The sequence below is a fragment of the Trachypithecus francoisi genome, unplaced genomic scaffold (genome assembly GCF_009764315.1).
Source record: "Trachypithecus francoisi isolate TF-2019V2 unplaced genomic scaffold, Tfra_2.0 Lachesis_group3, whole genome shotgun sequence".
NCBI classification, from domain to species: Eukaryota; Metazoa; Chordata; class Mammalia; order Primates; family Cercopithecidae; genus Trachypithecus; species Trachypithecus francoisi.
In genome coordinates this window covers 148904018-148916423 of record NW_022681468.1, presented here as the reverse complement: position 1 = coordinate 148916423, position 12406 = coordinate 148904018, and the positions used below count along the sequence as shown (strand labels likewise).

The 12406-nt window shown below is 44.6% G+C and overlaps 1 protein-coding gene across 3 annotated transcripts in view; it reads right to left on the bottom strand.

Moving 5' to 3' along the window:
- The window catches only part of MGA (MAX dimerization protein MGA), a 177122-nt gene extending 166146 nt beyond the window's left edge, over positions 1–10976 (bottom strand). Inside the window, exon 1 of one of the 3 annotated variants that reach the window (XM_033190497.1) lies at positions 10907–10976. The gene's annotated coding sequence lies outside the window, so the exon portion shown is untranslated. Of the gene's footprint in view, positions 1–10615; positions 10707–10906 lie in introns of those variants that run through there. The other 2 variants (XM_033190489.1, XM_033190492.1) reach the window with 2 other exon arrangements.
- Positions 10977–12406: the final 1430 nt, after the last annotated feature.

Here is a 12406-nt window from a genome sequence, read left to right as displayed (position 1 = left end):
AGCCTGCCTCCAAAGAATAAGCATTATTCAGCCCTAGAGAATAAAACATTCCTAATATGTCTCTGAACTAAGATTCCTAACTGACATTTCACTAAACTTTGTCCTGGCTAAATTATGCCACAATGAATATCATTAAAATCAACAACTTGACATAATAAAAAGATCCTAAAAATCTCAGCTAATGATCCATATGATCGTATATTGTAAGATCTAGTTTTTAATTACTTACTCTTTGGCCAAAGTAAAACTTTTAAACTTTCTCGATGCATTATGATTAAGTATCTACCACATGCCAAGCACTGGGAAAACAAATGAATTTTTTTAAAACCCAAAATACCAACTGATTTTGTATTTTGCTATAAATTGAAGTATAAGCAACAGCACTGAGGATGTACCATTCAGCGAAGGGGTCAATTTTATCCATTGAAATTGGGGAAAATTACATAGCAAATTTAAGGTGGACATTGAAGACTGAGTTTGAGGCAGAGCAGTAGGAGGAGAAAGAGTATTCCAGGCCAACAAGGGGTTATAGAGGAGCCAAGCACATTGGGCACGGTAGGTGTGATAAAAGAGGAGAAAAGATAAAAAGGAGCGAGATGATATAGAGTAGTCAGACGATGAAGGCTCTGCTAAACTAAGAAGTCTGGGGGGTTATGTCCTCAAACAATGGAGAGAAAGTAGAAATCTTCGGGCAGGAAAGTGACAAAAACATGAGGATTCAAGTAACAGGAAGAGCCTAGTAACATTATAATCATCTCAAAGGCATTATTCAGTGTTACACTATTTACGTGCTGCTCAATTTGGTCCCAATACCAACACAAAAGAAATTTAAGTATATATTACAATCTATTCCCCTCCATGATGTCAGTAGTCTCAGGGCTCAGTCATTGGCCCCTCTTCTTTACTCCCTAGCTGACCTAACCAGTTACATGTTTTTGTTTTTATTTTGTTTTTTTTGTTTTTTGTTTTTTGTTTGAGACAGGATCTCCATCTGTCACCCAGGCTAGAGTGCAGTGGCATGATCATGGCTCACTGTAGCCTCAACCACCCAGGCTGAAGTAATCCTCCCACATCAGCTTCCCAAGTAGCTGGGGCCACAGGCACACCACACCACATTCAGCTAATTTTTTGTTTTTCTTTCTAGAGACAAGGTCTCACTATGTTGCTGAGGTTGGCAGTTCTATGTGTTTAAACACCATCAACATATCGATGACATCCCAAAGGTATATTCACAACCCTGATCTTGACCCTAGGCTCTAGAATTTATAGTCAACTGCCTACTCAATGGCTATTCCTGGATATCTAGCAGGCATCTCAAGCTCCAAACATCTGAACACTTCATTCAAACTAGCTCCTTCCTGTTTCCCATCTCTGTAAATGGCACCAGTCACTCTAGCTAAAAGCCTTGTAATCATCTTTGATTACTCTTTCACTCACCTCCCACAGCTAATCTATCACCAAATCCTGTTGGTTCTACCTTGAAAACATGCTCTGAATTCAATCACTTCTCACTGACTCTATCTACCTCACGCATCCAAGCTACTGTACCTCACACCACTCCAACGGCTTTTTTTTTTTTTTTTTTTTTGAGACGGAGTCTTGCTCAGTCACCCAGGCTGGAGTGCAGTGGCACAATCTCAGCTCCCTGCAAGCTCAGCCTCCCGGGCTCACGTCACTCTCCTGCCTCAGCCTCCCGAGTAGCTGGGACTACAGGTGCCCACCACCATGCCGGGCTAATTTTTTTTTTTTTGTACTTTTAGTAGAGACAGGGTTTCACCATGTTAGCCAGGATGGTCTCAATCTCCTGACCTCGTGATCCACCTGCCTCGGCCTCCCAAAGTGCTGGGATTACAGGTGTGAGCCACCGCACCTGGCCTCCAATGGCTTCTTAATTGCCTCTGCAGCAAAGCAATGTTTTCAAAACATAAATTAGGTATCATTTTTCTGCACAAAACTGTCCAATGAATACCATCAGTTAGAATAAAATCCAAAAACCTTATGGTCTACAGGGCTCCACACAATCTGAGCCCAGCCAATTCTCAATCTCGTTTCCTACCACCATGCACCACCACCACCACCACTTCATACCCCGGCACTCTCCCAACTCTGGCACACTAGCCTTCTTGCAATTCCTTGAAAATCCCCAAACTGATTTTTGACACAGTCTTTGCATTACTATTCCCACTACTTCCAATTCTCCACGTTTTGGTGTGTCTTACTTTTTATCATTCAGGTTGTGTTATTTTCAAATGTTACTTCAGAGAAGCCTTGCCTGGCAACCCATCTAAAAGAACCACCAAACCCACCACCACCACTCTCTGTTTTCTTCATAGCACTTTTTTTTTTCTTGGATACAGAGTCTTGCTCTGTCACCCAGGCTGGAGTGCAGTGGCATGATCTCAGCTCACTGCAACCTCCGCCTCCTGGGTTCAAGTGATTCTCGTGTCTCAGCCTCCCAAATAGCTAGGACTACAGGCACACACCACCACGCCCGGCTAATTTTTTGCATTTTTAGTAGAGACAGGGTTTCACCATGTTGGCCAAGCTGGTCTCAAACTCCTGACCTCAGGTGATCCAACTGCCTCAGTCTCCCAAAGGGCTGGGATTACAGGCATGAGCCACCATGCCTGGCCCTGAAATAATCTTTATTAGCTCATAGTCTACCAAAATATAACTTCCATGAGGGTATGGACTTTGTCCTGTTCACTGCTCAATCCTTAGCACCTGGCACGCAGTAGGGCTCATTAATTATTTGTTGTTGAATTGTAAGATTTCACCTAATTGATCTAAACTATCCTATTTGTATTTTCATCCTATTATGAATAATTGAATAATTCCTTTCCTACCTTTGAATTTAGATTCAATTCTTGATTACCAGAATGTTCTTCTTAGAACAGAGTCCTGGCCGGGTGCGGTGGCTCCAGCCTGTAATCCCAGCACTTTGGGAGGTCGAGACGGGCGGATCACGAGGTCAGGAGATCAAGACCATCCTGGCTAACCCAGTGAAACCCCGTCTCTACTAAAAAATACAAAAAACTAGCCGGGCGAGGTGGCAGGCGCCTGTAGTCCCAGCTACTCAGGAGGCTGAGGCAGGAGAATGGCGTGAACCCGGGAGGCGGAGCTTGCAGTGAGCTGAGATCCGGCCACTGCACTCCAGCCTGGGCAACAGAGCGAGACTCTGTCTCAAAAAAAAAAAAAAAAAAAAAAAAAAAAAAAGAACAGAGTCCTAAAACAGCTTAAAGACTGTTAAAATAAGCTACGGCCGGGCGCGGTGGCTCAAGCCTGTAATCCCAGCACTTTGGGAGGCCGAGACGGGCGGATCACGAGGTCAGGAGATCGAGACCATCCTGGCTAACACGGTGAAACCCCGTCTCTACTAAAAAAAACCTAGCCGGGCGAGGTGGCGGGCGCCTGTAGTCCCAGCTACTCGGGAGACTGAGGCAGGAGAATGGCGTAAACCCGGGAGGCGGAGCTTGCAGTGAGCTGAGATCGGCCACTGCACTCCAGCCTGGGCGACAGAGCGAGACTCCGTCTCAAAAAAAAATAAAAATAAAAAAATAAAATAAAATAAAATAAGCTACGTGGTACTAATGCCCTTAATTCCTTTCTACAATTAGCCCTTCAGGCAACTTCGTCATTATTTTTCCTTGATTATAACATCCATTATCCTTTTTCTGTATTATTAGGCTTGTCAATGTATTACTCATTATAAATGTTACTGGTAGACATGTGCAGAATATCAACAAATATTTACTTTTATATTGCAAGTAACAAATTTTTTTAATATTAGCTATAGAAAAGCAAACATTTAACAACCAAACTGACAGCCAAGTGATCAAGGTCACATCAATAGTGACAATCATGTTGATACTAAGTACTCTAATCCCAGTCTAATGATGAAAAAAGTATCAAATCCCAATTGAGTAACATGCTACAAAAAATCTAACTGGTATTCCTCACAAGTGTCAAGGTCATCAAAAACAAGGAAAGCATGAGAAACTATCATAACCAAGAGGATCCTAAGGAGATATGACTACAAAAAGTACTGTGTTATCTTGGATGGAATACTGGAACAGAAAAGGGACATTAGATAAAAAGGAAATCTGAATAAATTATGGACTTTCGTTAATAATAACGTATCATTATTGGTTCCTTACTTATAATAGGCTGGGTGTGGTGGCTCACACCTGTAATCCCAGCAATTTGGGAGGCCAAGGAGAGTGGATTGCTTGAGCTCAGGAGACCAACCTGGGAAACATGATGAAACTCCATCTCTACCAAAAATACAAAAAAATTAGCTGGGCGTGGTGGCGCATGCCTATAATCCCAGCTACTTGGGTGACTGGGACACAAGAATCACCTGTAATTCCAGCTACTGGGGAGGCTGAAGTGGGAGGATCACTTGAACCCAGGAGGCAGAGGCTGCAGTAAGCAGAGACAGTGCCACTGCACTCCAGCCTGGGTGACAAGAGACTCCATCTCAAAAACTAAAATAAAAGAATTTATTTGCCGGGCGCGGTGGCTCAAGCCTGTAATCCCAGCACTTTGGGAGGCCGAGACGGGCGGATCACGAGGTCAGGAGATCGAGACCATCCTGGCTAACACGGTGAAACCCCGTCTCTACTAAAAATACAAAAAACTAGCCGGGCGAGGTGGCGGGCGCCTGTAGTCCCAGCTACTCCGGAGGCTGAGGCAGGAGAATGGCGTAAAACCCGGGAGGCGGAGCTTGCAGTGAGCTGAGATCCGGCCACTGCACTCCAGCCCGGGCGAAAGAGCAAGACTCCGTCTCAAAAAAAAAAAAAAAAAAAAGAATTTATTTTAATTATAGTAAATGTACCATACTAACATAAGATTTTAACAATGGGAAAAGCTGGAAGGGAAGCTAGGTATATGAAAATTCTCTCTGTAGTCTGTAATTTTTCTATAAATCTAAAACTTTTAAAAAATAGTTTTTTTAGGCTGGGCACGGTGGCTCACGCCTGTAATCCCAGCACTTTAGGAAGTCGAGGCAGGTGGATCACCTGAGGTCGGGAGTTCGAGACAAGCCTGACCAACAATGGAGAAACCCTGTCTCTACTAAAAATACAAAAATTAGCCGGGCGTGGTGGCGCATGCCTGTAATTCTAGCTACTCGGGAGGCTGAGGCAGGAGAATCACTTGAACCTGGGAGGTGGAGGTTACAGTGAGCTGAGATAGTGCCACTGCACTCCAGCCTGGGCAACAAGAGTTGACTCCATCTCAAAAAAAGTTTTTTTAGAGTCAAGTGTGCAGGTGCAGTTGCAGCTACTTAGGAGGGTAAGGCAAGAAGATCCCTTGTGCCCAGTAGTCTGAGACCAGCCTGTGCAACGTGGAAAGACCACTTGTCAAAAAAAAAAAAGAGGAAAATAGTTTTTTCTAATCCAATTCATCCAAAATCCTACTGCTCAAAAAAAGTCACCATTAGCTTACGTTTGATATTCATCTTTTTAGACTTCCAGGTATAGTAATTCTCCTCTTATCCCCACAGGATACATTCCAAGACCCCCCAGTGTATGTCTAAAACCTAGGAAAGTATTGGACCCTATACACAGTGTTTTTTCCTATACTAACATACTTACCTATAATAGAGTTTAATTTATAAATTAGGCACAGTGAGAGATTAATAACTAATAAAATATAACAATATACTGTAATAAAAGTTATATAAATGTGGTCTCTCAAAATATTTTCAGACCACGGTTGACAGCAGATAACTGAAACTGAAACCATGGATAAGGAAGAAGTACTATAAAGGGATATATACAGCTATATTTCTACAAAAATGTGATCACATAATTTTGTAACCTGCTTTGTTCACTTATTATAGGGTTTCCAAGTCATTAATAGAGATCTATATCATGTTTACCAGGTACAAAGTACTCTCCTCTATAAAGGTACCATATTTATTTATTTTTATTTTTATTTATTTATTTTTTGGGACAGACACTCTGTCGCCCAGGCTGGAGTGTGGTGGCACAATCATGGCTCACTGTAGCGCTGACCTTCTGGGTTCAAGTGATTCTCCTGCCTCAGCCTCCTGAGTAGCTAGGACTACAGGCATGTGCCACCACACCAAGCTGATTTTTGTATTTTTGGTAGGGGTTCTGACGTGTTGGCCAGGATGGTCTCAAACTCCTGGCCTCAAGTGATCTGCCCACCTTGGCCTCCCAAAGTGCTAGGATTACAGGTGCATGCCATTGCATCAGGCCTAAAGGCACCATATTTACTTAACCAATCCCATATTATGATTTTTTTTTTTTTTTAATTTTAGAAACGGTCACCTAAGCTGGAGTACAGTGGTACTATATCTCACCACAGCCTCAAATTCCTGGGCTCATGGGATCTTCCCTCCTCAGCCTCCTGAATAGCTGGGACTGAAAGCACAGATAGCACCACCACTCCCTGCTAACTTATTTTTATTTATTATTCTTAGAGATGGAGCCTCACTATGTTGCCTGGGCTGTTCTCAAACTCTTGGCCTCAAGGAATCCTCCTGCATTAGCCTTGTTCAATTTTTTTTTTTTTTCCCACAATTTGCCGGGCTTTGCTGATTACTGGATCTCCTAAACCTAAAAAAATTGGCTGGCACATAGTAAACACTCAATAAATATAAATGAATACTAAATAAATAAATTTGTCTTTCAACTTTACCATGTTTCTGCCAACTAGACAGATTTTTTTGTAATAACTGCATCAATCTTTGTTTTTATGGATTCGCCTTGGCAGTCATGCTTAGTAGAACAAACAGCTCTTTTCTCTTTTGTTCAGCCTGGGTCTCTGTTGCCCAGTGTGGAGTGCAGTGACACGTCACAGCTCACTGCAGCCTCGACCTCCCGAGGTCAAGTGATCCTCCCAATTCAGCCTCCTGAGTAGCTGTGACAACAGGGAGGTGCCACCACACCAAGCTAATTTTGCAATTTTTTTGTAGAGATGGGGTCTCACTATGTTACCCAGGCTGGTCTTGAATTCCTGGGTTTGAGCAATCCTCCCACCTGGGCCTCCCATAGTGCTGGGATTATAGACATGAGCCACGTGCCTGGCCTCATCCTATTTCAAGATTGGAAAACTATTTTCCCAGTTTTTTAAAGCAGTAATTTTCTGATTTTACATTTTATATTTTAATATTTAATTTGGGCCAGGAGCGGTGGCTCACTTCTGTAATCCCAGCACTTTAGGAGGCCGAGATGGGAGGAAAACCTGAGGTGAGGAGTTCGAGACCAGCCGGACCAACATGGTGAAACCCCGTCTCTACTAAAAATACAAAAATTATTGGCCGGGTGTGGTGGCTCACGCCTGTAATCCCAGCACTTTGGGAGGCCGAGGCGGACGGATCATGAGGTCAGGAGTTTGAGACCAGCCTGGCCAATATAGTGAAACCCCGTCTCTACTAAAAATACAAAAATTAACCAGGTGTGGTGGCAGGCATAGTCTGCCTGTAGTCCCAGCTACTTGGGAGGTTGAGGCAGAAGAATCACTTGAACCTGGGAGGCAGAGGCTGCAGTGAGCCGAGATCGCGCCACTGTACTCCAGCCTGGGCGACAGAGCGAGACTCTGTCTCAAAAAATAATTTTTTTTTTTTTTTTTTTTCTGAGACGGAGTCTCGCTCTGTCCCCCAGGCTGAAATTTTTTTTTTTTTTCTGAGATGGAGTCTCGCTCTGGCCCCCAGGCTGGAGTGCGGTGGCCGGATCTCAGCTCACTGCAAGCTCTGCCTCCCGGGTTCCCGCTATTCTCCTGCCTCAGCCTCCCGAGTAGCTGGGACTACAGGCGCCCGCCACCTCGCCTGGTTAGTTTTTTGTATTTTTTAGTAGAGACGGGGTTTCACTGGGTTAGCCAGGATGGTCTCGATCTCCTGACCTCGTGATCCACCCGTCTCGACCTCCCAAAGTGCTGGGATTACAGGCTTCAGCCACCGCGCCTGGCCTCAAAAAATAAAATTTAAAAAAAAATACAAAAATTAGCTGGGTGTGGTGGCCTACACCTATAATCCCAGCTACTTGGGAGGTTGAGGCAGGAGAACTGCTTGAACCCAGGAAGCGGAGGTTGCAGTGAGCCGAGATCGTGCCATTGCACTCCAGCATGGGCCCACAGAGCGAGACTCTCAAAAAAAAAAAAATTTAATTTGGCTAGGCTCAGTGGCTCACGCCTATAATCCTAGCACTTTGGGAGGCCAAGGCTGGAGGATCACTTGAGGTCAGGAATTCCAGACCAGCATGGCCAACATGGTGAAACCCCATCTCAACTAAAATTACAAAAATTAGCCAGGTGTAGTGGTGGACACCTGTAATCCCAGCTACTCGGAAGTCTGAGGCAGAATTGCTTGAACCCTGGAGGCAGAGGTTGCAGTGAGCATCACTGCACTCCAGCCTGGGGACAAGCCCAAAACTCCCTCTAAAAAAAAAAAAAAAAAATATATATATATATATAATTCACCTAGTTTTTTTTTTTTTTTTTGGAGACAGTTTCACTCTTGTTGCCCAGGCTGGAGTGCAATGGCGCAATCTCTGATCACTGCAACCTCCACCTCCCAGGTTCAAGCATCCCAAGTAGCTATGATTACAGGCATGCGCCACCATGCCTGGCTAATTTTGTATTTGTAGTCGAGACGGGGTTTCTCCATGTTGGTCAGGCTGGTCTGGAACTCCCAACCTCAGGTGATCCGCCCGCCTCAGCCTCCCAAAGTGCTGGGATTACAAGCGTGAGCCACCACGCCTGGCAATTTTATTTAAATCTTAAGGTAAAAATCCCATTCTTTCTCCAAACAGTTGATTGTTCCAACATAAATTCTGGAACCCCTTCCCTACTGATATGAAATACCACCTTTGTAACACTAAATAACCTTATATATTTCTAGATTATTCTGTTTCATCACTCTTGTGTTCCAGGGTTGCTACTTATATTTTGATTATCATAGCTTTATTTGTATATTCTCTAGTACAAGTCCTTTTCCCATTCTTCTCTTCCAAAAAGTTTCTTACTTTCTAGGTTTACTTTTTCAAATGAATTTTAAAACCATTTTGTCAAGTTTTCAAAAGGAAATCTGGTTGGAATCATGTAAAACTGCCAGCCATATCTCTCTGTTGCTATTTTCCTCAGTGGTAAAATGGAAATAACAGTACTTACCTCATAGGTTTCTTATGAGAACTAAATAAATTAAATACAGTACAAAGTATTTAAAACACCAAGCCAGAAAGATGTTAACTATTGTAATTACTCAAAAGTGACAGCTATTATGATTGCTCAATAAATGTTTTCCAGATGTGTTCGCACAATCTTCAAAGGCTCTTTTTAAGATAAATCAAAAGGTATCATAAAACATAAGCAGTGGTGTGGAAAACATACAATTTATACTTTTCTTCACCAACGTCTTGACCCTTCTTTGGTGAAATGAAGAGCTGGAACTGGGAGCAGAGACCAAGAAAAATGCCACAGGCTATCAGGTCTCTAAAATTTTACAAAAATAGCCCATCAAGTGGAAACGAAGACTTCTAGGCCCTTCTAGCCAGCGCTATGGGTGATCAGCATTTCCCTTTTAAATACTACTATTTCCCCATCTCCACAGTTATGACAATAGTAGTCACCTTTTGATTTCCTCCCAGAAAATACATAGGGATTAGATGTCTAAAAGACAGCATTTTTCAAATGAGGTCGTGGGCCCCTCTAAAGTATAAATGGGAATGATAAAGATGGACAGACATGCCCAGAATATTATAACAAATTACCTCTACCAGGTTTCCCACATCACTGTAAAGATTGAGAGGGTAGAGGCTGTGGGTTTTTTTTTTTTTTTTGGGAGGGGGCGGTTGTCTCATTATAATTGTTAAGAATTTGTTAAAAAAAATTTTTCTGCATTGAGATTGAGGTGAGGAAGTCAGAGGCCGTATGAGGGACCTTAAGAGGTGATCTCCTCTACCAAGCTGAATGAGAAATGGAAGCCGAGAGTGGCAAGATGAAACCAGCCAAAGGCCTGGACCCCAGGCCTCCGAATTCCCAGATCTCGGCTCATCCCAGTACACCACACAGCTTCTCACCGACGCTTGCCACGCTTCGAGGTGGGAGGAGTAAAAGCAGGCAATACGACCGCAGCAAAGACGCTGGAAAACCACAGGCCGGCGCAGTCGAAGGCACGTGACCCGCCACGCCCCCCCACCCTCCCCCTGCCCCGCGCCAGCAGCACGCGCTGCCAACCTCGTCATGTGACCTTCACGCGGCCCCAGCGCTCCCCCTGCTTGGCGACTCTTTCCAGCAGCCATTTTGCTGAGAACTTGTCGTCTGTGCTCGCCGCGGAGCAGGACGCCGCGAAAAGCCGCGACCAGAATTTACGGGCCGCACACGCGCTTCGAAAGAGCGCTCAGGCCGTCAGGGCCCGGTCGAACCTCACTGAACACGTCGCACCCCGGGGCGCCGGGGAAAGCTGTGGGTGCGCCTCGGCCTGAGATTGGCTGTGGCGTCCACGTGACGCCTCAGCCCCCTCCCCGCCACCCTTTCCTTCCCCCCAACTCACAAAAACACCCAGACTCTTAACACCTCGCGCCAAGAACACGCCACCAGGCGCGTGGGGACGGGCGTAGCGCGTGGCAAGCAAAGCGCCTGCGCGTACCTGCCAGGGCCGACAGCAACCGACCCACGCGCCGCTCCGCTCGCGGGTCCCGGAATCCTCGCGCTGCTGGCCCACCCGGCTAGTCATTGGCTGCCAGTTCGGGTCACGTGCTGGTCGCCGGCCCGCCCCTACCCGCTAATCACCTGGCACCGAGCTCGAAGCGGCGCCGAGTCGTTCGCACGCGGAGAGGGAGGGTAGTTAGAGGGCCATCCTTTTCTGCCATTATGGAATTAAACTCATAAAGAGGAAACGAGAAACCAGAGGTTCAAAGCTAAGGAAGCTCGCACCTACCGGCTTAACTTCGCGCGCCTCTCCAGGAGCCGGGAACCATCGCCCTTGGGCGCTCCCCGATGCACGCCGGGATACGCCTGGCGCCCCTCGGTGTGCTGCAGAGCATGCCGGGAAAGGCACCTCTCCCGATCTCCTGGCGCTCACCTCCCGGGCGTTCCTTTCGTGTCCCCTTTGAAAGCCCGGTTCTTGGGCTTGGAATGAGACGGTTTGGGTAATTATGGGAGTGTGGCGAGGTATACCAGGCACCTTGAGCCCCTCCTCCCCCACTTGCTTGATCTGTGTGGTCTTGGGGAAACCGTTTAACCTTTCTCCACGGAGCAAGCGTTAAGTGTGTGCCTGCTGAGTGACTTTGTAAAGATTCAAAAAAAAAGAAAAAAACAGCAAGGGTATTTGCCTACAAATGAACTGCCAGCCTTTCCTGGCCAATGAAAAAGAATGCTAATTTAAATGTAACTTACCAGGAGCCCCACATGAGAGTGGAAATGGCACTTGGAATTTCCCTTGGGATAGAAGATGAGCCCTTTCTTGCTAAACTCACTGCTACTGTTGGGGGAAAGCAGGGTGGTAAGAGCATGCGGCGTTTTAAAGGAGGCAGGGACATGTCTGTATCACAGTTACTGGTTCCACCTTATACGAAATACGGTATATTGGAAACGAGAAAAAAAAATACCGTCTCCTAACTCAGAAAAAGTGGTCATGCATCAGAACCAATTAACTTTGTAACATATTCACAAACTGCCCTTCAGGCCAAAACCTAATATTTTACTCCCATGAAACCCCCACTTAAAACAATTCACACCTTTTCTGCTTTGAACTCCATTCTTCAGCTTTGCCGATTTCAGAACGATTTCATCAATTCTTAAAGAGATGATTAAGCTTGAAGAATTTGACTAGCGATGGTCAAGCTCAAGAGCTCTTATTTATAGATTAAAAATTAAATGTATTCATTTATCATGTGGTTATCAAGCCAAAATATAGTTTGGGGTACCCTTTTCTAATTTCAAGGTACTTCATAAGCCTAATTATCAGAAAATTATTCCCTGATTAGAAAATCAAAAGAAAGGGTATTAGATGATCATGTGTAATAAAAAGCATTAAATTGTAAGCATATGATGTTATACTTGAAGTTTATAAAACATTCCAATATTCTTCATTATGTATAATCCTTATAACAATTCAGAGAAAAGTGCTATACTAGTATTACCATTTTCTGAGTCAGTCTTGAGTGGGAATCTGGAAAAACGTATTTTAACACGTTCTCCAGGCAATTGTTATGCAGAACTGGGTTTGGGACCTATTGGCTGTAGTGGAAAGAACCCAAGGTTTGAAGTCAGACAGATCCATGTCAACTTGCAGCTCTTTTACTTCCTGCACTCTGATTGTGGTGACAGGTTTTTAAACTTTTTTTTTTTTTTTTTTTGAGACTGAGTCTTAGTCTGTCGCCCAGGCTAGATTACAAAGGCATGATCTCAGCTCACTGCAACCTCCACCTCCCAGATT